This window comes from Ranitomeya variabilis, chromosome 6 (genome assembly GCF_051348905.1).
Source record: "Ranitomeya variabilis isolate aRanVar5 chromosome 6, aRanVar5.hap1, whole genome shotgun sequence".
Classification (NCBI taxonomy): Eukaryota; Metazoa; Chordata; class Amphibia; order Anura; family Dendrobatidae; genus Ranitomeya; species Ranitomeya variabilis.
In genome coordinates this window covers 350,080,165-350,102,791 of record NC_135237.1, presented here as the reverse complement: position 1 = coordinate 350,102,791, position 22,627 = coordinate 350,080,165, and positions in this window count along the sequence as shown.

Genomic DNA, 22,627 nt, shown 5'->3' with positions numbered 1-22,627 from the left:
GGAGGGTTTTTGGGCCTTGCAGCGCCGTTTACGGCTGTCTGCACGGTCTCCGTGTGACTGCAGCTCGCCCTGTAGTCTGTGAGCAGCCATAGCCTGGTTGTCTCCAGCTCAGGGTTCTTCACTGCGTCATACCGCAAAATCAATTTTCATTTTGTTTTAAGTAGTGCAGGCTGCTGCACATTTTTTCAAAAAATTCCTATTAGTGTCTTTCCACCCGTCTCCAGCTAACTTGTGGAAAAACACTACATAGGATAACGTAGAGGAGGGTTTTTGGGCCTTGCAGCGCCGTTTACGGCTGTCTGCACGGTCTCCGTGTGACTGCAGCTCTATCTGTTGTCAGTTCAGCCCCCCAAAAATAAATAAATAATAAAGTTCACCAAACACACCAGTGACACCACTTTACATTTCTGTAGGCCACATTAGCTCATATTAAAGTCTAGTCCACACTTTAGAAAATTAGTGTTTCTTATACCTGTTAGGAGGAGTTGTTCACGAATAAGCACACAAAGCCGTTAGTACTTTTCTGCTTATCTTTATCAGTCACCCAAGATGAAGAAGGCAGTGAGTAAGGCACGTGGGCATGGGCGTGGGCGCGGAGCGAGGAGGGGACGTGGGGATTCTGTGCCCGCTGCGGGCACCGGTGACTCATCAGCACCCACTTTCACAAGGGAACAGTCATTCATGCACAGCTTTGTCGCAGAGCGCCGTACACCGCTGCTGCGTGAAGACCAAATTGAAGCCGTTGTCGGATGGATGGCAGCTAATGCATCAACTTCAATTAGTGCCACATCCTCTCAGACACAGAGCACTGGAGAGCAGCCATCTGTCTCTTCACCACCTGCCAAATTGCCCAGGCAGACAGAGAGCCCAGGACAGGAGCCATCTCTACTTCTGTTCTCTGAATCTCTTGGCTTGGAAACAGGGGGCCAGCCAAGCAGCATTGGAGAAATGGAAGAAGAGGCAGGGTGCAGTGATGCCCAACAGCTTTTTCTCTCTTCCTCTGAAGAGGCGGGTGGGCCAGTGGCTCCGGTCACCACATCGCAGGCCGCATCAGCTGATGATGACACTCAGGTGCCACTTACTGGTGAGTGCTCTGCTGCTGAGACTACCCAGGAGGAGCAGTTGGGGGCAGAGGGTAGTGTAGATGATGAGGTCCTTGACCCATCTTGGCGTGAGGGACAGGAAGGTGGTGGGAGCAGCTCTGAGGAAGAGATTCCCCATACGGCCCAAAGAGGGAGAGGGAGGGGGAAGACTGCGGATCCTGCAGCCTCCGCTTTGGCAGCCGTTAGGAGCATGTCTCTTCCAAAAGCCAAAAAGGGCGCTCCCAAGACTTGCAGTGCCTGGTCCTTTTTTGACACAGTTGCAGCTGACATTTGCTATGTCAAATGCAAGGTGTGTCATCACAAAGTCAAAAGAGGTCGAAATGTCAGCAACCTCAATACCTCCAACATGTGGAAACATGTGCGCACCAGGCACCCGGCGGAGTTAGAAAAACACACTGAAGAGCTAGGCCAACCAACAGCGGCAGCTACCACCTCTTCAGCTCGTGTTGCCTCTTCCTCCAGCTCACACGCAGCTGGTTTGGCTTCCTCCCAGGATCGTTGTGGAAGAACCTCTGGCCCTGTTGTCCAGAGACCCGCTGTAATTCCACCCGCAGCACCACTTTCCCAGTCATCCACACACTCCCAGCCCAGTCTACAGCCATCGGTAGTACAGGCATGGGAGAAAAGGCGGCCTTTCTCGTCAAACCACCCACGAGCACAGGCTCTGACTGCAGGCATTGCCAAACTTCTGTCACTGGAAATGCTGTCATTCAGGCTGGTGGAGACTGACAGCTTCCGTGACTTGATGTCATTGGCAGTCCCACAGTACAATGTGCCCAGCCGCTTTTACTTCAGCAGGCAAGCCGTCCGTCCCTGCCCTGCACAAGCATGTGGAGGGACACATAAAACACGCGCTACTGAACGCCGTCAGTAGCAAGGTCCACCTCACCACCGATGCGTGGACCAGTCAACATGGACAGGGGCGATACCTTTCCCTCACTGCCCATTGGGTTAATGTCGTTGAGCCGGGTACAGATCGTGCGAGTGGCGCAGGACGTGTCCTGCCCACTCCAAGGATTGCAGGAATCCATTCTGTACGCATTGACTCCTCCTCCTACACCAGTTCCTCAGAATCATCGCTGCAGGAGCCGTCACAGTCCACCTCCACATGGACCCGTGATGAACGTGTACCTGTTACGACCGACATGAGCACAGCCGTGGCCAAACGTCAACAGGCCGTCTTGAAATTAATTTATTTGGGGAATCGAAGCCACACAGCGCAGGAGCTCTGGAATGCCATCAAGCAGGAGAGCGATGTGTGGTTTGTGCCAGCGAATCTCCAGCCAGGCATGGTAGTGTGTGATAATGGCCGAAATCTGGTGGCAGCTCTGGGCCTCGGCAACCTCACTCACATCCCATGTCTGGCACATGTGCTCAATTTGGTCGTGCAGAGTTTTCTGAGGGACTATCCGGATCTTGATGCACTGCTGCACAAGGTCCGCCTAGAGTGTGCTCACTTGCGGCGCTCCAGCACGGCAAAAGCGCGCATTGCGGCTCTGCAGCGCCGACACCGCCTGCCGGAACATCGCATCATATGTGACCTACCTACCAGGTGGAATTCCACGTTACATATGTTGGAGCGGTTGTGTGAGCAGCAGCAAGCTGTAATGGAGTACCAGCTGCTTCAGGCGCAAAGAAGTCGCAGTCAGCGCCGTACAGACTTCACAACCACAGAGTGGGCCACTATGAATGACGTCTGCCAGGTTTTGCGTCCCTTCGATTATTCCACGCGGATGGCGAGTGCAGATGATGCACTAGTCAGCATGACTGTCCCCCTTATCTGCCTGCTTGAAAAATCACTGCAAGCGCTAAGGGATGATGTTGTGGAAGAGGTGGAGGATGAGGATTCAGCATTTCCATCATCTTCTGGACAGTCAGCGCCACGTGGTTCCTCACAAACGCGTAGGCAGGGGACAGTTTGTGAGGAGGATGAGGAGGAGTCAATGGAGGAGGAAGACATCCGTCCAGAGGAGGGAGTTACACAATTGTCCAGTACTCAGTGTGTACAGCGAGGGTGGGGTGATGACGAGTGGGCAGAGATCACGCCTCCAGCAGGGGACAGCGTTTCTTGGGCAGTTGGCAGTCTGCAGCACATGGTGGATTACATGCTGCAGTGCCTGAGAAACGACCGCCGCATCGCCCACATTCTCAACATGTCTGAATATTGGGTGTTCACCCTCCTCGATCCTCGCTACCGGGACAACGTAGAAAGCCTCATCACACCGTTGAACCGGGAGCGAAAAATGCGGGAGTACCAAGACACACTGGTGAATTCCATCATCTTCTCCATTGCAAGTGAGAGAAGTGCTGCTAGTGCATTCCAAAGCAGCTCAGTGCGTCCAGGCAGTGGTGGAGGCTCTGCACAAAGAGGGAGCAGAAGCAGTGCCTCTGCCCAAGGCAAGACCAGTATGGCCCAACTGTGGCACAGTTTTCTGTGCCCGCCACAAAAGTCTACACCATCACAGACGGCTCCAGTCAGCAGGAGGCTACGGTTCCGTCAGATGGTGACAGACTACATGTCTTGCCCTCTTGCTGTACTCCCAGACGGCTCTTCCCCTTTCAAGTTTTGGGTCTCAAAGCTGGATACATGGCCAGAGCTAAGCCAGTATGCATTGGAGGTGCTGTCTTGCCCTGCGGCCAGTGTATTATCGGAACGTGTCTTTAGTGCTGCAGGTGGTGTACTAACTGACATGCACGCATGCGACTATCCTCCGATAACGTTGACCATCTTACTTTCCTGAAAATGAACAAGGCCTGGATCTCGCAGGAATTTGCCACTCCTCTTCCTGATTAAATAATTAGGTGACTGTCTACAGTATCCAGGTCTCCTGTTGTGTTCATTTTTCTACCACCTGAACTTAAATTCCTGGGCTCCAACACCGCCAGTTGAGGCTCAGAAGTGTCGTCTGCACAGTCAAAACATACGACCCAGTGTTATTGGGTTTCAGTAACGTCAGCTGATCCCCAGCTGTGTAGCCGGCAATGTGTCCTGCGACCGCCACGCTGACACAACAACTGAAATGTAAGGGAACCTGTCCCCCCCCCCAAGGCGTTTGTTACTGAAAGAGCCACCTTGTACAGCAGTAATGCTGCACAAGGAAAAGGTAGCTATTTTTGTTTAGCTCCTTGCACACGCAGAACTTAACACTTATAAAATGTGTCCACTGATACCGTAAAACCGTCCCGGAGGTGGGACTTTCCTTCGTAATATGACGCAGCACAGCCGTCATTCCTACCCCCTTGGCGCCGTGCCCCGGCTCCTCAGCGTTGTTTGATTCCGTCCCGGAGCCTGCGCTGTTATGTTATCCCTTGGCCAGGCACACTTAGCGCTGCCCGTCTTCTGACATCATTTGGTGTCAGGATGGCTGCACCGGTGCGGCCGCGCTGGCCGAGAGCCCGCCTCGCAGTGTCTTCTGATTTCATCCCACTGGGGGCCTGAGATCCATGGACATGCGCAGTGCATATCAGAACCTCCACCTCTCACTCATCTCCCTACGGCTTCTTCAGACTGTGCGGTGTCAGCTGGTCCCTAATAGCATGCCACGGCCGTGACACCGCACAGTCTTAAGAAGCCGTAGGGAGGGGAGTGAGAGGCGAGGATATGCACTGCGCATGGCCACGGATCCCAGGCCCGCGGTGGGATTACATTAGACGACACTGCGAGGCGGGCTCTCGGCCAGCGCGGCCGCACAGGCGCAGCCAGCCTGACACCAAATGATGTCAGAAGATGGGCAGCGCTAAGTGTGCCTGGCCAAGGGATAACATAACAGCGCAGGCTCCGGGACGGAATCAAACAACGCTGAGGAGCCGGGGAACGGCGCCAAGGAGGTAGGAATGACGGCTGTGCTGCGTCATATTACGAAGGAAAGTCCCACCTCTGGGACGGTCACACGGTATCAGGGGACACATTTTATAAGTGTTTAGTTCTGTGTTTGCAAGGAGCATCATGAAAAGAGACACCTTTTCCTTTTGCATCTTTTTGCTGCACAAGCTGGCTCTTTCAGCTACAAATGCCTTGGGGGGGGGGGGGTTAAAGGTTCCCTTTCTACTTTCTCCAATCAGGCTTCGGCCTACATTGTGTTCCTCTGCTTCTCCTCCTGTCCCTGGGCTCCAACACCGCTAGTTGTTGCCTGGTAGTGCTGTCCGCACAGTCCCAACAGTCCCTCCTCTGTTATTGGGGTTCAGTAACGTCAGCTGTTCCCCTGCTGTGTGTGTGGCAATCCCTCCTATCTCCTCCACCTCCACCTCCCCCTCCTGTCCCTGGGCTCCAACACCGCTAGTTGCCGTCCGGTAGTGCTGTACGCACAGTCAACAGTCCCTCCTCTGTTATTGGGGTTCAGTAACGTCAGCTGTTCCCCTGCTGTGTGTGTGGCAATCCCTCTTATCTCCTCCACCTCCTCCTCCTCCTCCTGTCCCTGGGCTCCAACACCGCTAATTGTTGCCTGGTAGTGCTGTACGCACAGTCAACAGTCCCTCCTCTGTTATTGGGGTTCAGTAACGTCAGCTGTTCCCCTGCTGTGTGTGTGGCAATCCCTCCTATCTCCTCCACCTCCTCCTCCTGTCCCTGGGCTCCAACACCGCTAGTTGTTGCCTGGTAGTGCTGTCCGCACAGTCCCAACAGTCCCTCCTCTGTTATTGGGGTTCAGTAACGTCAGCTGTTCCCCTGCTGTGTGTGTGGCAATCCCTCCTATCTCCTCCACCTCCACCTCCCCCTCCTGTCCCTGGGCTCCAACACCGCTAGTTGCCGTCTGGTAGTGCTGTACGCACAGTCAACAGTCCCTCCTCTGTTATTGCGGTTCAGTAACGTCAGCTGTTCCCCTGCTGTGTGTGTGGCAATCCCTCCTATCTCCTCCACCTCCACCTCCCCCTCCTGTCCCTGGGCTCCAACACCGCTAGTTGCCGTCTGGTAGTGCTGTACGCACAGTCAACAGTCCCTCCTCTGTTATTGGGGTTCAGTAACGTCAGCTGTTCCCCTGCTGTGTGTGTGGCAATCCCTCCTATCTCCTCCACCTCCACCTCCCCCTCCTGTCCCTGGGCTCCAACACCGCTAGTTGCCGTCCGGTAGTGCTGTACGCACAGTCAACAGTCCCTCCTCTGTTATTGGGGTTCAGTAACGTCTGCTGTTCCCCTGCTGTGTGTGTGGCAATCCCTCCTATCTCCTCCACCTCCACCTCCCCCTCCTGTCCCTGGGCTCCAACACCGCTAGTTGCCGTCCGGTAGTGCTGTACGCACAGTCCCGACAGTCCCTCCTCTGTTATTGGGGTTCAGTAACGTCAGCTGTTCTCCTGCTGTGTGTGTGGCAATCCCTCCTATCTCCTCCACCTCCACCTTCCCCTCCTGTCCCTGGGCTCCAACTCCGCTAGTTGCCGTCCGGTAGTGCTGTACGCACAGTCCCGACAGTCCCTCCTCTGTTATTGGGGTTCAGTAACGTCAGCTGTTCCCCTGCTGTGTGTGTGGCAATCCCTCCTATCTCCTCCACCTCCACCTTCCCCTCCTGTCCCTGGGCTCCAACACCGCTAGTTGCCGTCCGGTAGTGCTGTACGCACAGTCCCGACAGTCCCTCCTCTGTTATTGGGGTTCAGTAACATCAGCTGTTCCCCTGCTGTGTGTGTGGCAATCCCTCCTATCTCCTCCACTTCCCCCTTCTGTCCCTGGGCTCCAACACCGCTAGTTGTTGCCTGGTAGTGCTGTACGCACAGTCCCGACAGTCCCTCCTCTGTTATTGGGGTTCAGTAACGTCAGCTGTTCCCCTGCTGTGTGTGTGGCAATCCCTCCTATCTCCTCCACTTCCCCCTTCTGTCCCTGGGCTCCAACACCGCTAGTTGTTGCCTGGTAGTGCTGTACGCACAGTCCCGACAGTCCCTCCTCTGTTATTGGGGTTCAGTAACGTCAGCTGTTCCCCTGCTGTGTGTGTGGCAATCCCTCCTATCTCCTCCACTTCCCCCTTCTGTCCCTGGGCTCCAACACCGCTAGTTGTTGCCTGGTAGTGCTGTACGCACAGTCCCGACAGTCCCTCCTCTGTTATTGGGGTTCAGTAACGTCAGCTGTTCCCCTGCTGTGTGTGTGGCAATCCCTCCTATCTCCTCCACCTCCTCCACCTCCTCCTCCTCCACCTGTCCCTGGGCTCCAACACCGCTAGTTGCCATCCAGAAGTGCTGTCCGCACAGAGCCAAACACCTCGCCAATGTGTTAGTGGGGTTCAGTAACGTCAGCTGTTCCCCTGCTGTGTATACAGCAACGTGTACTGCGACCGCCACGCAGGCACAACAAGTTAAATTTAAGGGAACCTGTCCCCCCCCCCCAGGCGTTTGTTACTGAAGGAGCCACCTTGTGCAGCAGTAATGATGCAAAGGGAAAAAGTGCCTCTTTTCGTGGTGCTCCTTGCACATGCTGAACCTAACACTTATGAAAAGTGTCCCCTCCTACCGTGATACCGTCCGGTTGGTGGAACTTTCCTTTGTGATGTGACGCAGCACAGCCGTCATTCTTACCCCCTTGGCGCCGTGCGCCGCCTCCTCAGCGTTGTTTGAATCAGTCCCGGAGCCTGCGCTGTTATGTTAGCCCTTGGCCATGCACACATTTTGCGCTGCCCGTCTTCTGACATCATTTGGTGTCAGGCTGGCTGCGCCTGTGCGGCCGCGCTGGCCGAGATCCCGCCTCGTACTGTCTTCTGATTTAATCCCACCGGGGGCCTGAGATCCATGGACATGCGCAGTGCATATCTGAACCTCCACCTGTCACTCATCTCCCTACGGCTTCTTCAAACTGTGCAGTGTCAGCTGGTCCCTAATAGCATGCCACGGCCGTGACACCGCACAGTCTGAAGAAGCCGTAGGGAGGGGAGTGAGAGGCGAGGATATGCACTGCGCATGGCCACGGATCTCAGGCCCCCAGTGGGATTAAATCAGAAGACAGTACGAGGCGGGATCTCGGCCAGCGCGGCCGCACAGGCGCAGCCAGCCTGACACCAAATGATGTCAGAAGACGGGCAGCGCAAAATGTGTGCATGGCCAAGGGCTAACCTAACAGCGCAGGCTCCGGGACTGATTCAAACAACGCTGAGGAGGCGGCGCACGGCGCCAAGGGGGTAAGAATGACGGCTGTGCTGCGTCACATCACAAAGGAAAGTTCCACCTACCAGACGGTATCACGGTAGAAGGGGACACTTTTCATAAGTGTTAGGTTCAGCATGTGCAAGGACCATAATTAAAAGAGCTAAGTTTACCTTTTCCAGCATTAGAGCTGTACACGATGGCTCTTTCAGCTACAAACGCCTGGGGGGGGGGGTTAAAGTTTCCCTTTCAACTTGCTCCAGTGCAGGCTTCGGCCTACACTCTGCTCCCTCTCCTCCTCCTGCTGACCCTGGGCTCTAACACCGCCAGTTGGGGCCCAGATGTGCTAGCTGCACAGAGAAAAACACCAGCCAATGTGTCAGTGGGGTTCAGCACCGCCAGCTGTTCCCCTGCTGTGTAGCCGGCAACGTGTCCTGCAACAGCCACGCAGACACAAGAACTGAAATTGAAGGAAACCTGTCCCCCCTCCCCCAGGCGTTTTTACGTTTTACAGCCACCTTGTACGACAGTAATGCTGCATGTGTGCAAGGTGGCTCAGAAACTTATTCTCCTTGCCCATGTTGAAGTGAACACGTCTAAAAATGAGTCCTCTGCGACCATTAAAACGTCCCTCAGGTTTGATTTTCCTTTGTATTGACACGCAACAAGCTCCTTGGTAGCGCTGCCCGTCTTCTGGCATCATTGTTTGGCTGCCTGCGCCTCTGCGGCCGCCTTGCCCCACACAACGCCCCTCGGTGTCTTATTTATTTGTACTGCGAGGGTGTGATTGACGGGCATGAACGGTGCATTTCTTCGCCTATCCCTCATCTCCTTCCGCCTTCTTCGGACTGTGCGGCTTCATGGCCGTGGCATGCGATAAGGGATCAGCTGACGCCGCATAGTCTGAAGCAGGTGTAAGAACCCAAGCGAGAGGCGAACATATGTACTGCGCCAGGCCATGAATCCCAGCCCCGCAGTGTTTTAACAATGTTAAGACACTGGGGGGCTGGGATTCATGGTCATCGCAAACCGCAACGGCCGACATAACATGATGTCATAGGATGGGCAGCGCTAACAGCGCAAGGCCAAGGGATAACACAAAAGCGCAGACTCCTGTGCAACAAATAACGATGCTCAGGAGGCCGCGCAAAGCACCAAGGTGGCATTTTTGCCAGCTGTACTGCGTCTCTTTACGAAGGGAACTCACGCCTCAAAATCAGTTTGACTGTGTAAGGGCCTAAATGTTATACGTGTTCCTTTCAGCGTGTGCAAGGAGCAAAATTAAAAGAGCAACCTTTGACTTGTGCAGCATTACTGCTGCATAAGCTGTGGCTCTTCTACTTTGTAACACCTGAGGGGGGGTTAAAGGTTACCTTTGAAATTGGTTCAATTAGGCTTCGGCCTACACTCTGCTCCCCCTGCAGAGCCCGGGCTCCAACACCGCTAGTTGGGGCCCGGTACTGCTAGCTGCACAGAGAAAAACACCAGCCAATGTGTCAGTGGGGTTCAGCACCGCCAGCTGTTCCCCTGCTGTGCAGCCGGCAACGTGTCCTGCAACAGCCACGCAGGCACAACAGACCCAAAGCTGCCGCCAGTGCAGGCTTCGGCCTACACTCTGCTCCATCTCCTCCTCCTGCTGACCCTGGGCTCTAACACCGCCAGTTGGGGCCCGGTACTGCTAGCTGCACAGAGAAAAACACCAGCCAATGTGTCAGTGGGGTTCAGCACCGCCAGCTGTTCCCCTGCTGTGTAGCCGGCATCGTGTCCTGCAAAAACCACGCAGACACAAGAACTGAAATTGAAGGGAACCTGTCCCCCCTCCCCCAGGCGTTTGTACGTTTTACAGCCACCTCGTACAGCGGTAATGCTGCATGTGTGCAAGGTGGCTCATAAACGTATTCTCCTCGCACATGTGGAACTGAAAACACGTCTAAAATGTGTCCTCTGTGTGACCATTTAACCGTCCCGGTGGTGTGACTTTCCTTTGTAATGACACGCTGCAACCCCCTTGGTAGTGCTGCCCGTCTTCTGGCATCATTGTTTGGCTGCCTGCGCCTCTGCGGCCGCCCTGACCCACACAACGCCCCTCGGTGTCTTATTTATTGGGACTGCGAGGGTGTGATTGATGGGCATGAGCGGTGCATCAGTTCGCCTGTCCCTCATCTCCTTCCGCCTTCTTCAGACTGTGCGGCTTCATGGCCGTGGCATGCGATAAGGGATCAGCTGACGCCGCATAGTCTGAAGCGGGTGTAAGGACCCGAGTGTGAGAGGCGAACATATGTGCTGCGCCAGGCCATGAATCCCAGCCCCGCAGTGTTTTAACAATGTTAAGACACTGCGGGGCTGGGATTCATGGTCATTGCGAACCGCACCGGCCGACATTAAATGATGTCAGAAGATGGGCAGCGCTAACAGCGCTAGGCCAGGGGATAACACGACAGCGCAGACTCCTGTACAGCAAATAACAACGCTCAGGAGGCTGCACCCAGCACCAAGGTGGGATTCTTGACATCTGTGCTGCGTCTCATTACGAAGGGAACTCACGCCTCCAACACAGTTTGAATGTATAAAGGGCTAAATGTTATACGTGTTTCATTCAGCGTGTGCAAGGAGAAAAATGAAAAGAGCAACCTTTGACTTGTGCAGCACTACTGCTGCATAAGCTGTGGCTCTTCTAGTTTGTAACCCCTGAGGGGGGGTTAAAGGTTACCTTTGAAATCGGTTCAATTAGGCTTCGGCCTACACTCTGCTCCACCGGCAGAGCCCGGGCTCCAACAACGCTAGTTGCTGTCCGGAAGAGCTGGCTGCACAGAGCCAAACACCTCGCCAATGTGTCAGTGGGGTTCAGCAACGCCAGCTGTTCCCCTGCTGTGTAGCCGGCAACGTGTCCTGCGACCGCCACGCAGACACAACAGACCCAAAGCTGCCGCCAGTGCAGGCTTCGGCCTACACTCCCCTCCCCCTGCTCCTCCTCCTGCTCCTCCTCCTCCTGCTGACCCTGGGCTCTAACACCGCCAGTTGGGGCCCAGATGTGCTAGCTGCACAGAGAAAAACACCAGCCAATGTGTCAGTGGGGTCCAGCACCGCCAGCTGTTCCCCTGCTGTGTAGCCGGCAACGTGTCCTGCGACAGCCACGCAGACACAAGAACTGAAATTGAAGGGAACCTGTCCCCCCTCCCCCAGGTGTTTCTATGTTTTACAGCCACCTTGTACAGCAGTAATGCTGCATGTGTGCAAGGTGGCTCGGAACCTTATTCTCCTTGCCCATGGGGAACTGAACACGTCTAAAATGAGTCCTCTGCGACCATTAAAACGTCCCTCAGGTGTGATTTTCCTTTGTATTGACACGCAACAAGCTCCTTGGTAGCGCTGCCCGTCTTCTGGCATCATTGTTTGGCTGCCTGCGCCTCTGCGGCCGCCTTGCCCCACACAACGCCCCTCGGTGTCTTATTTATTTGTACTGCGAGGGTGTGATTGACGGGCATGAACGGTGCATTTCTTCGCCTATCCCTCATCTCCTTCCGCCTTCTTCGGACTGTGCGGCTTCATGGCCGTGGCATGCGATAAGGGATCAGCTGACGCCGCATAGTCTGAAGCAGGTGTAAGAACCCAAGCGAGAGGCGAACATATGTACTGCGCCAGGCCATGAATCCCAGCCCCGCAGTGTTTTAACAATGTTAAGACACTGGGGGGCTGGGATTCATGGTCATCGCAAACCGCAACGGCCGACAAAACATGATGTCATAGGATGGGCAGCGCTAACAGCGCAAGGCCAAGGGATAACACAAAAGCGCAGACTCCTGTGCAACAAATAACGATGCTCAGGAGGCCGCGCAAAGCACCAAGGTGGCATTTTTGCCAGCTGTACTGCGTCTCTTTACGAAGGGAACTCACGCCTCAAAATCAGTTTGACTGTGTAAGGGCCTAAATGTTATACGTGTTCCTTTCAGCGTGTGCAAGGAGCAAAATTAAAAGAGCAACCTTTGACTTGTGCAGCATTACTGCTGCATAAGCTGTGGCTCTTCTACTTTGTAACACCTGAGGGGGGGTTAAAGGTTACCTTTGAAATTGGTTCAATTAGGCTTCGGCCTACACTCTGCTCCCCCTGCAGAGCCCGGGCTCCAACACCGCCAGTTGGGGCCCGGTACTGCTAGCTGCACAGAGAAAAACACCAGCCAATGTGTCAGTGGGGTTCAGCACCGCCAGCTGTTCCCCTGCTGTGCAGCCGGCAACGTGTCCTGCAACAGCCACGCAGGCACAACAGACCCAAAGCTGCCGCCAGTGCAGGCTTCGGCCTACACTCTGCTCCATCTCCTCCTCCTGCTGACCCTGGGCTCTAACACCGCCAGTTGGGGCCCGGTACTGCTAGCTGCACAGAGAAAAACACCAGCCAATATGTCAGTGGGGTTCAGCACCGCCAGCTGTTCCCCTGCTGTGTAGCCGGCATCGTGTCCTGCAAAAGCCACGCAGACACAAGAACTGAAATTGAAGGGAACCTGTCCCCCCTCCCCCAGGCGTTTGTACGTTTTACAGCCACCTCGTACAGCGGTAATGCTGCATGTGTGCAAGGTGGCTCATAAACGTATTCTCCTCGCACATGTGGAACTGAAAACACGTCTAAAATGTGTCCTCTGTGTGACCATTTAACCGTCCCGGTGGTGTGACTTTCCTTTGTAATGACACGCTGCAACCCCCTTGGTAGCGCTGCCCGTCTTCTGGCATCATTGTTTGGCTGCCTGCGCCTCTGCGGCCGCCCTGACCCACACAACGCCCCTCGGTGTCTTATTTATTGGGACTGCGAGGGTGTGATTGATGGGCATGAGCGGTGCATCAGTTCGCCTGTCCCTCATCTCCTTCCGCCTTCTTCAGACTGTGCGGCTTCATGGCCGTGGCATGCGATAAGGGATCAGCTGACGCCGCATAGTCTGAAGCAGGTGTAAGAACCCAAGCGAGAGGCGAACATATGTACTGCGCCAGGCCATGAATCCCAGCCCCGCAGTGTTTTAACAATGTTAAGACACTGCGGGGCTGGGATTCATGGTCATCGCGAACCGCACCGGCCGACATCAAATGTTGTCAGAGGACGGGCAGCGCTAACAGCGCAAGGCCAAGGGATAACACGACAGCGCAGACTCCTGTGCAACAAATAACGAAGCTCAGGAGGCCGCGCAAAGCACCAAGGTGGCATTTTTGTCAGCTGTGCTGCGTCTCATTACGAAGGGAACTCACGCCTCCAACACAGTTTGACTGTATAAAGGGCTAAATGTTATACGTGTTTCATTCGGCGTGTGCAAGGAGAAAAATGAAAAGAGCAACCTTTGACTTGTGCAGCACTACTGCTGCATAAGCTGTGGCTCTTCTAGTTTGTAACCCTTGAGGGGGGGTTAAAGGTTACTTTTAAAATCGGTTCAATTAGGCTTCGGCCTACACTCTGCTCCACCTGCAGAGCCCGGGCTCCAACACCGCTAGTTGCTGTCCGGAAGAGCTGGCTGCACAGAGCCATACACCTCGCCAATGTGTCAGTGGGGTACAGCAACGCCAGCTGTTCCCCTGCTGTGTAGCCGGCAACGTGTCCTGCGACCGCCACGCAGACACAACAGACCCAAAGCTGCCGCCAGTGCAGGCTTCGGCCTACACTCCCCTCCCCCTGCTCCTCCTCCTGCTCCTCCTCCTCCTGCTGACCCTGGGCTCTAACACCGCCAGTTGGGGCCCAGATGTGCTAGCTGCACAGAGAAAAACACCAGCCAATGTGTCAGTGGGGTCCAGCACCGCCAGCTGTTCCCCTGCTGTGTAGCCGGCAACGTGTCCTGCGACAGCCACGCAGACACAAGAACTGAAATTGAAGGGAACCTGTCCCCCCTCCCCCAGGTGTTTCTATGTTTTACAGCCACCTTGTACAGCAGTAATGCTGCATGTGTGCAAGGTGGCTCGGAAACTTATTCTCCTTGCCCATGGGGAACTGAACACGTCTAAAATGAGTCCTCTGCGACCATTAAAACGTCCCTCAGGTGTGATTTTCCTTTGTATTGACAGGCAACAAGCTCCTTGGTAGCGCTGCCCGTCTTCTGGCATCATTGTTTGGCTGCCTGCGCCTCTGCGGCCGCCTTGCCCCACACAACGCCCCTCGGTGTCTTATTTATTTGTACTGCGAGGGTGGGATTGACGGGCATGAACGGTGCATTTCTTCGCCTATCCCTCATCTCCTTCCGCCTTCTTCGGACTGTGCGGCTTCATGGCCGTGGCATGCGATAAGGGATCAGCTGACGCCGCATAGTCTGAAGCAGGTGTAAGAACCCAAGCGAGAGGCGAACATATGTACTGCGCCAGGCCATGAATCCCAGCCCCGCAGTGTTTTAACAATGTTAAGACACTGCGGGGCTGGGATTCATGGTCATCGCGAACCGCACCGGCCGACATCAAATGTTGTCAGAGGACAGGCAGCGCTAACAGCGCAAGGCCAAGGGATAACACGACAGCGCAGACTCCTGTGCAACAAATAACGAAGCTCAGGAGGCCGCGCAAAGCACCAAGGTGGCATTTTTGTCAGCTGTGCTGCGTCTCATTACGAAGGGAACTCACGCCTCCAACACAGTTTGACTGTATAAAGGGCTAAATGTTATACGTGTTTCATTCGGCGTGTGCAAGGAGAAAAATGAAAAGAGCAACCTTTGACTTGTGCGGCACTACTGCTGCATAAGCTGTGGCTCTTCTAGTTTGTAACCCCTGAGGGGGGGTTAAAGGTTACCTTTGAAATCGGTTCAATTAGGCTTCGGCCTACACTTTGCTCCACCGGCAGAGCCCGGGCTCCAACACCGCTAGTTGCTGTCCGGAAGTGGTGGCTGCACAGAGCCAAACACCTCGCCAATGTGTCAGTGGGGTTCAGCACCGCCAGCTGTTCCCCTGCTGTGTAGCCGGCAACGTGTCCTGCGACCGCCACGCAGACACAACAGACCCAAAGCTGCCGCCAGTGCAGGCTTCGGCCTACACTCCCCTCCCCCTGCTCCTCCTTCTGCTGACCCTGGGCTCTAACACCGCCAGTTGGGGCTCTAGGAAGACAAGCTTGAATAGGTCCCCATCCTGGTTCCAGTACCGTCAGCTGGTTCCGGGCAGAGCCTTTGGCTTAGGTGCCTCCCTCTGGGTATCCGAGTTCCACCAACGTCAGGTGGTCCTTGGTAGTGCTTTCAGGCACGGGTACCTCCTGCTTAGTAACCGGGTTCCAGTAACGTCAGCTGGTCCTCGGTAGTTCCATTGGCTCTTGGACCTTCGGCTACCCATCCGGGTTCCAGTACCGTCAGCTGGTTCTCGGCAGTGTCTTTTGCTCTTGTACCTTCTGCTCCCCATCCTGGTTCCAGTACCGTCAGCTGGTTCCGGGCAGAGCCTTTGGCTTAGGTGCCTCCCTCTGTGTATCCGAGTTCCACCAACGTCAGGTGGTCCTTGGTAGTGCTTTCAGGCACGGGTACCTCCTGCTTAGTAACCGGGTTCCAGTAACGTCAGCTGGTCCACGGTAGTTCCATTGGCTCTTGGACCTTCGGGTAGCCATCCGAGTTCCAGTTCCATCAGCTGTTTCTCGGCATTTTCTCAGCCTTCTTGTACCTTCTGCTACATTTCCAAGTTCAAGACCCTAAAGACGACGACCCGGAAGACCACCCCTAAGATGATGACGACACCAGAGACGACAACCACCGAGATGACGAAGACGAAGACCCTGGAGACGATGACCCTGAAGACGACCCCGATGACGACGACCCCGATGACGACGACCCCGGAGACGACGACCCTGGAGACGACGACGACATGGGAGACCGAGAAGCAGAAGAACAAGAGGCTGCAGAACAAAGAGCAGAAGAACATTAAGCATAAGACTAAATATCAGAGCAAAAGATATTATCTAAATTATAAGCAGAAGAAGACTAAGCAGTGTATGGGGGTGAGTCCGTTCCTCCTCGTGGTGCCCCTGGATAAAGCCTGATGCTGCAGGCCAAACTGAACGCGGACAAATGTACCTCTTTTGTGACAGGCAGAACGGAAGGTGTAATCTTCAAACTTTTATAGATAACAACTACGGGAATGCCTGTCACAAATAAGAATATGATTAAGAAGTTGAATATGAAAAAGATAATAGTTAAATAAAAAGAATATGAACAATGTAAAAAAAAAAAATTAGAGGTAGAAGAAGATGAATAAGGTGAAGATAGTTGATGTCAAAGAAGCTGATGATGAGGATAATGAAGAAGAAAGTGTGGGAGAAGTAAAAAAGAAGGTGAAGGACGTGGAAGTAGTGAAACATCAATATCTGACAAAATAAAAAAAAAAATAGTAAAAATCTTTCTAACGCCGACCGTCATAAAAAAAAAACAACAAAACCTGCTATTCTATTTGTTTGGGCTAAACCTCTGTGCCTTTAATGTCTCCGCCACCTCCCCCAATACATCCTACATTATTCTTAGTTGTTTTCCTTCATGTAGAATGAACCTACAAGGAAAGAAAGGGTTTATTTTAATTCCGATATTTTCGTCCCATTGACTTGCATTGGGATCGGGTATCGGTATCGGATTAGATCCGATACTTTGACGGTATCGGCCGATACTTTCCGATACCGATACTTTCCGATATCGGAAGGTATCGCTCAACACTATTTATCACCTTTCCTCATTATTACTAATATGAAGTGGCACTTTGACACTATATTTTCACATCTCTTCACTAATTTCCATTTACCCACTTACCTGCAACCTCTGCTTTTAACTCATGACTTTTTTCCTCTACTCTTCCATACTTTCCACACTCTCCCTTTTAAGACTTGTGATTCTCACAGATTGATCGACACTATCTTTTTTTAAACTTTCATATATAATTTAAAAAAATCAGTCTATAAAGTATGCTGTCAAAAATGAACAGAATAATTCTAAATATCGAGATAGTATTCTGTTACTACTAAGTGAAAATATATTCAGAAGTGAACACTGAGGACATACATAGTAAACAAGCGGCACACTCAGTTATTTCCATCAGTCCTATAGACATTGAATAAAGTGGTATTGTGCATGCTCCATTACATGCCCTTTCGTATGAGGGGCATGGGACTCTCATTTTCATGCCCGAGAATTTCTTTCACAGGGGTGTAACATATGTTTTATGGGCTTCACTCTCATCATATATTATTATTTTTACTTTTTAAACTGTGTTCACATTGATAGTGTGTTCACATTGCATAGTACAGTGGCAGTACAAAATGCTTTTGTACAGCTAAAATAGATAATATTAACCCCTTCCCGACCCATGACGCCACATAGGCGTCATGAAAACCCGTGCCAATCCGACCCATGACGCCTATGTGGCGTCATGGAATGATCGCGTCCCTGCAGATCGGGTGAAAGGGTTAACTCCTATTTTACCCGATCTGCAGGGAGAGGGGGAGTGGTGCTTCAGCCCAGGGGGGGTGGCTTCACCCCCCCCGTGGCTACGATCGCTCTGATTGGCTGTTGAAAGTGAAACTGCCAATCAGAGCGATTTGTAATATTTCACCTAAAAAACAGGTGAAATATTACAATCCAGCCATGGCCGATGCTGCAATATCATCGGCCATGGCTGGAAAACCTGAAGTGACCACCCCCCACCCCACCGATCGCCCCCCCACCGCTCCGTTATGGGGTCCGGTCCCCTCCGTCCTGTGCTCCGCTGCCCCGTGCTCCTGCCCGCTCCCCCGTCCTGCTGTCCGCTCCCCCCGTCCGCCGATCACCCCCCCTGTGCTCAGATCCACCCCCCCACCACCCCTTCATACTTACCGATCCTCCCGGTGTCCGGCCGTCTCCTCGCTGGGCGCCGCCATCTTCCAAAATGGCGGGCGCATGCTCAGTACGCCCGCCGGCCGGCAGATTCCTTACAGGTACATTTTGATACATTTTGGTACAACCTACCACAGCGATCAAAATAAAAAAAATAATAAATAAACCCCCCCCTTTATCACCCCCATAGATAGGGACAATAATAAAATAAAGAAAATATATATTTTTTTTTTTCCCCACTGTGGTTAGGGTTAGAACTAGGGTTAGGGTTAGAACTAGGGTTAGGGTTACGGGTAGGGTTAGGGTTATGGCATGTGCGGATTTGGCAGCGGATCCGCAGCGGATCGGCCGCGGATCTGCAGCGGATCGGCGGCGGATCCGCAGCGGATCCGCGGCGGATCGGCCGCGGATCCGCGGCGGATCGGCCGCGGATCCGCAGCGGATCGGCCGCGGATCCGCAGCGGATCGGCCGCGGATCCGCAGCGGATCGGCCGCGGATCCGCAGCGTATTGGCCGCTGCGAATTCGTAGCAGTTTTCCATCAGGTTTACAGTACCGTGTACACCTATGGAAAACCAAATCCGCTGTGCCCATGGTGCGGAAAATTCCGTGCAGAAACGCTGCGTTGTATTTTCCACAGCATGTCAATTCTTTGTGCGGATTCCGCAGCGTTTTACACCTGTTCCTCAATAGGAATCCGCAGGTGAAATCCGCACAAAAAAACACTGGAAATCTGCTGTAAATCCGCAGGTAAAACGCAGTGCCTTTTACTTGCAGATTTTTCAAAAGTCGTGCGGAAAAATCTCACACGAATCCGCTACGTGGGCACATACCCTTAGGGTTAGGGTTGGAATTAGGGCTAGGGTTGGAATTAGGGTTACGGGTGTGTTGGGGTTAGGGTTGTGGTTAGGGGTGTGTTGGGGTTAGGGTTGGGATTAGGGTTATGGCTACAGTTGGGATTAGGATTAGGGGTGTGTTGGGGTTAGTGTTGAAGTTAGAAATGAGGGGTTTCCACTGTTAGGGCACATCAGGGGTCTCCAAACGCAACATGGCGCCACCATTGATTCCAGCCAATCTTGCATTCAAAAAGTCAAATGGTGCTCCCTCCCTTCCAAGCCCCGACGTGTGCCCAAACAGTGGTTTACCCCCACATTTGGGGTACCAGCGTACTCAGGACAAACTGGGCAACAACTGTTGGGGTCCAATTTCTCCTGTTACCCTTGCAAAAATAAAAAATTACTTGCTAAGACATAATTTTTGAGGAAAGAAGAATTATTTTTTATTTTCACGGCTCTGTGTTGTAAACTTCTGTGAAGCACTTGGAGGTTGAACGTGCTCATCACACATCTAGATAAGTTCCTTGGGGGGTCTAGTTTCCAAAATGGGGTCACTTGTGGGGTGTTTCTACTGTTTAGGCACATCAGGGGCTCTGCAAATGCAACGTGACGCCCGCAGACCATTCCATCAAAGTCTGCATTTCAAATGTCACTACTTCCCTTCCGAGCCCTGATGTGCGCCCAAACAGTGGTTTACCCCCACATATGGGGTATCACTGTACTCACAACAAACTGGGCAACAAACATTGGGGCCCAATTTCTCCTGTTACCCTTGTGAAAATAAAAAATTGCTTGCTAAAACATCTTTTTTGAGGAAAGAAAAATGATTTTTTATTTTCACGGCTCTGCGTTGTAAACTTCTGTGAAGCACTTGGGGGTTGAATGTGCTCATCACACATCTAGATAAGTTCCTTGGGGGGTCTAGTTTCCAAAATGGGGTCACTTGTGGGGTGTTTCTACTGTTTAGGCACATCAGGGGCTCTGCAAATGCAACGTGACGCCCGCAGACCATTCCATCAAAGTCTGCATTTCAAATGTCACTACTTCCCTTCCGAGCCCTGACGTGCGCCCAAACAGTGGTTTACCCCCACATATGGGGTATCACTGTACTCACAACAAACTGGGCAACAAACATTGGGGCCCAATTTCTCCTGTTACCCTTGTGAAAATAAAAAATTGCTTGCTAAAACATCTTTTTTGAGGAAAGAAAAATGATTTTTTATTTTCACAGCTCTGCGTTGTAAACTTCTGTGAAGCACTTGGGGGTTGAATGTGCTCATCACACATCTAGATAAGTTCCTTGGGGGGTCTAGTTTCCAAAATGGGGTCACTTGTGGGGTGTTTCTACTGTTTAGGCACATCAGGGGCTCTGCAAATGCAACGTGACGCCAGCAGACCATTCCATCAAAGTCTGCATTCCAAAACGTCACTACTTCCCTTCCGAGCCCCGGCATGTGCCCAAACAGTGGTTTACCCCCACATATGGGGTATCAGCGTACTCAGGAGAAACTGGACAACAACTTTTGGGGTCCAATTTCTCCTGTTACCCTTGCAAAAATAAAAAATTCTGGGCTAAAAAAATATTTTTGAGGAAAGGAAACACATTTATTATTTTCACGGCTCTGCGTTATAAACTTCTGTGAAGCACTTGGGGGTTCAAAGTGCTCACCACACATCTAGATAAGTTCCTTGGGGGGTCTAGTTTCCAAAATGGAGTCACTTGTGGGGAGTTCCTACTGTTTAGGCACATCAGGGGCTCTGCAAATGCAACGTGACGCCCGCAGAGCATTCCATCAAAGTCTGCATTCCAAAACGTCACTACTTCCCTTCCGAGCCCCGGCATGTGCCCAAACAGTGGTTTACCCCCACATATGGGGTATCACCGTACTCAGGAGAAACTGGACAACAACTTTTGGGGTCCAATTTCTCCTGTTACCCTTGCAAAAATAAAAAATTCTGGGCTAAAAAAATATTTTTGAGGAAAGGAAACACATTTATTATTTTCATGGCTCTGCGTTATAAACTTCTGCGAAGCACTTGGGGGTTCAAAGTGCTCACCACACATCTACATTAGTTCCTTGGGAGGTCTAGTTTCCAAAATGGGGTCACTTGTTAGGGAGCTCCAATGTTTAGGCACACAGGGGCTCTCCAAACGTGACATGGTGTCCGCTAATGATTGGAGCTAATTTTCCATTCAAAAAGCCAAATGGCGTGCCTTCCCTTCCGAGCCCTGCCGTGTGCCCAAACAGTGGTTTACCCCCACATATGGGGTATCATCGTACTCAGGACAAACTGGACAACAACATTTGGGGTCCAATTTCTCCTATTACCCTTGGAAAATTAAAAAATCCTGGGCTAAAACTCATTTTTGAGGAAAGAAAAATTATTTTTTTATTTTCACGGCTCTGCGTTATAAACTTCTGTGAAGCACCTGGGGGTTATAAGTGCTCACTATGCATCTAGATAAGTTCCTTGGGGGGTCTAGTTTCCAAAATGGGGTCACGTGTAGGGGAGCTCCAATGTTTAGGCACACAGGGGCTCTCCAAACGCGACATGGTGTTCGCTAACGATTGGAGCTAATTTTCCATTCAAAAAGTCAAATGGCACGCCTCCCCTTCCGAGCCTTGCCGTGCACCCAAACAGTGGTTTACCCCCACATATGAGGTATCAACATACTCAGCAGAAATTGCCCAACAAATGTTAGGATCCATTTTATCCTGTTGCCCATGTGAAAATGAAAAAATTGAGGCTAAAAGAAATTTTGTGTGAAAAAAAAGTACTTTTTAATTTTTACGGATCAATTTGTGAAGCACCTGAGAGTTTAAAGTGCTCACTATGCTTCTAGATAAGTTCCTTGGGGGGTCTACTTTCCAAAATGGGGTCACTTGTGGGAGCGCTCCAATGTTTAGGCACACGGGGGCTCTCCAAACGTGACATGGTCTCTGCTAGCGATGGAGATAATTTTTCATTCAAAAAGTCAAATGGCGCTCCTTCCCTTCCGAGCCTTACCATGTGCCCAAACAGTGGTTTACCCCCACATGTGAGGTATCAGTGTACTCAGGAGAAATTGTCCAACAAATTTTAGGATCCATTTTATCCTGTTGCCCATGTGAAAATGAAAAAATTGAGGCTAAAATAATTTTTTTGTGAAAAAAAAGTACTGTTTAATTTTTACGGATCAATTTGTGAAGCACCTGGGGGTTTAAAGTGCTCACTATGCTTCTAGATAAGTTCCTTGGGGGGTCTAGTTTCCAAAATGGGGTCACTTGTGGGGGAGCTCCAATGTTTAGGCACACGGGGGCTCTCCAAACGCGACATGGTGTCCGCTAAAGATTGGAGCCAATTTTTCATTCAAAAAGTCAAATGGCGCTCCTTTCTTTCCAAGCCCTGCCGTATGCCCAAACAGTGGTTTACCCCCACATATGAGGTATCAGCGTACTCAGGACAAATTGGACAACATCGTTCGTGGTCCAGTTTTTCCTTTTACCCTTGGGAAAATAAAAAAAAGATGTTGCTAAAAGATCATTTTTGTGACTAAAAAGTTAAATGTTCATTTTTTCCTTCCATGTTGCTTCTGCTGCTGTGAAACACCTGAAGGGTTAATAAACTTCTTGAATGTGGTTTTGAGCACCTTGAGGGGTGCAGTTTTTAGAATGGTGTCACTTTGGGGTATTTTCAGCCATATAGAACCCTCAAACTGACTTCAAATGTGAGGTGGTCCCTAAAAAAAATGGTTTTGTAAATTTTGTTGTAAAAATGAGAAATCACTGGTCAAATTTTAACCCTTATAACTTCCTAGCAAAAAAAAAATTTGTTTCCAAAATTGTGCTGATGTAAAGTAGACATGTGGGA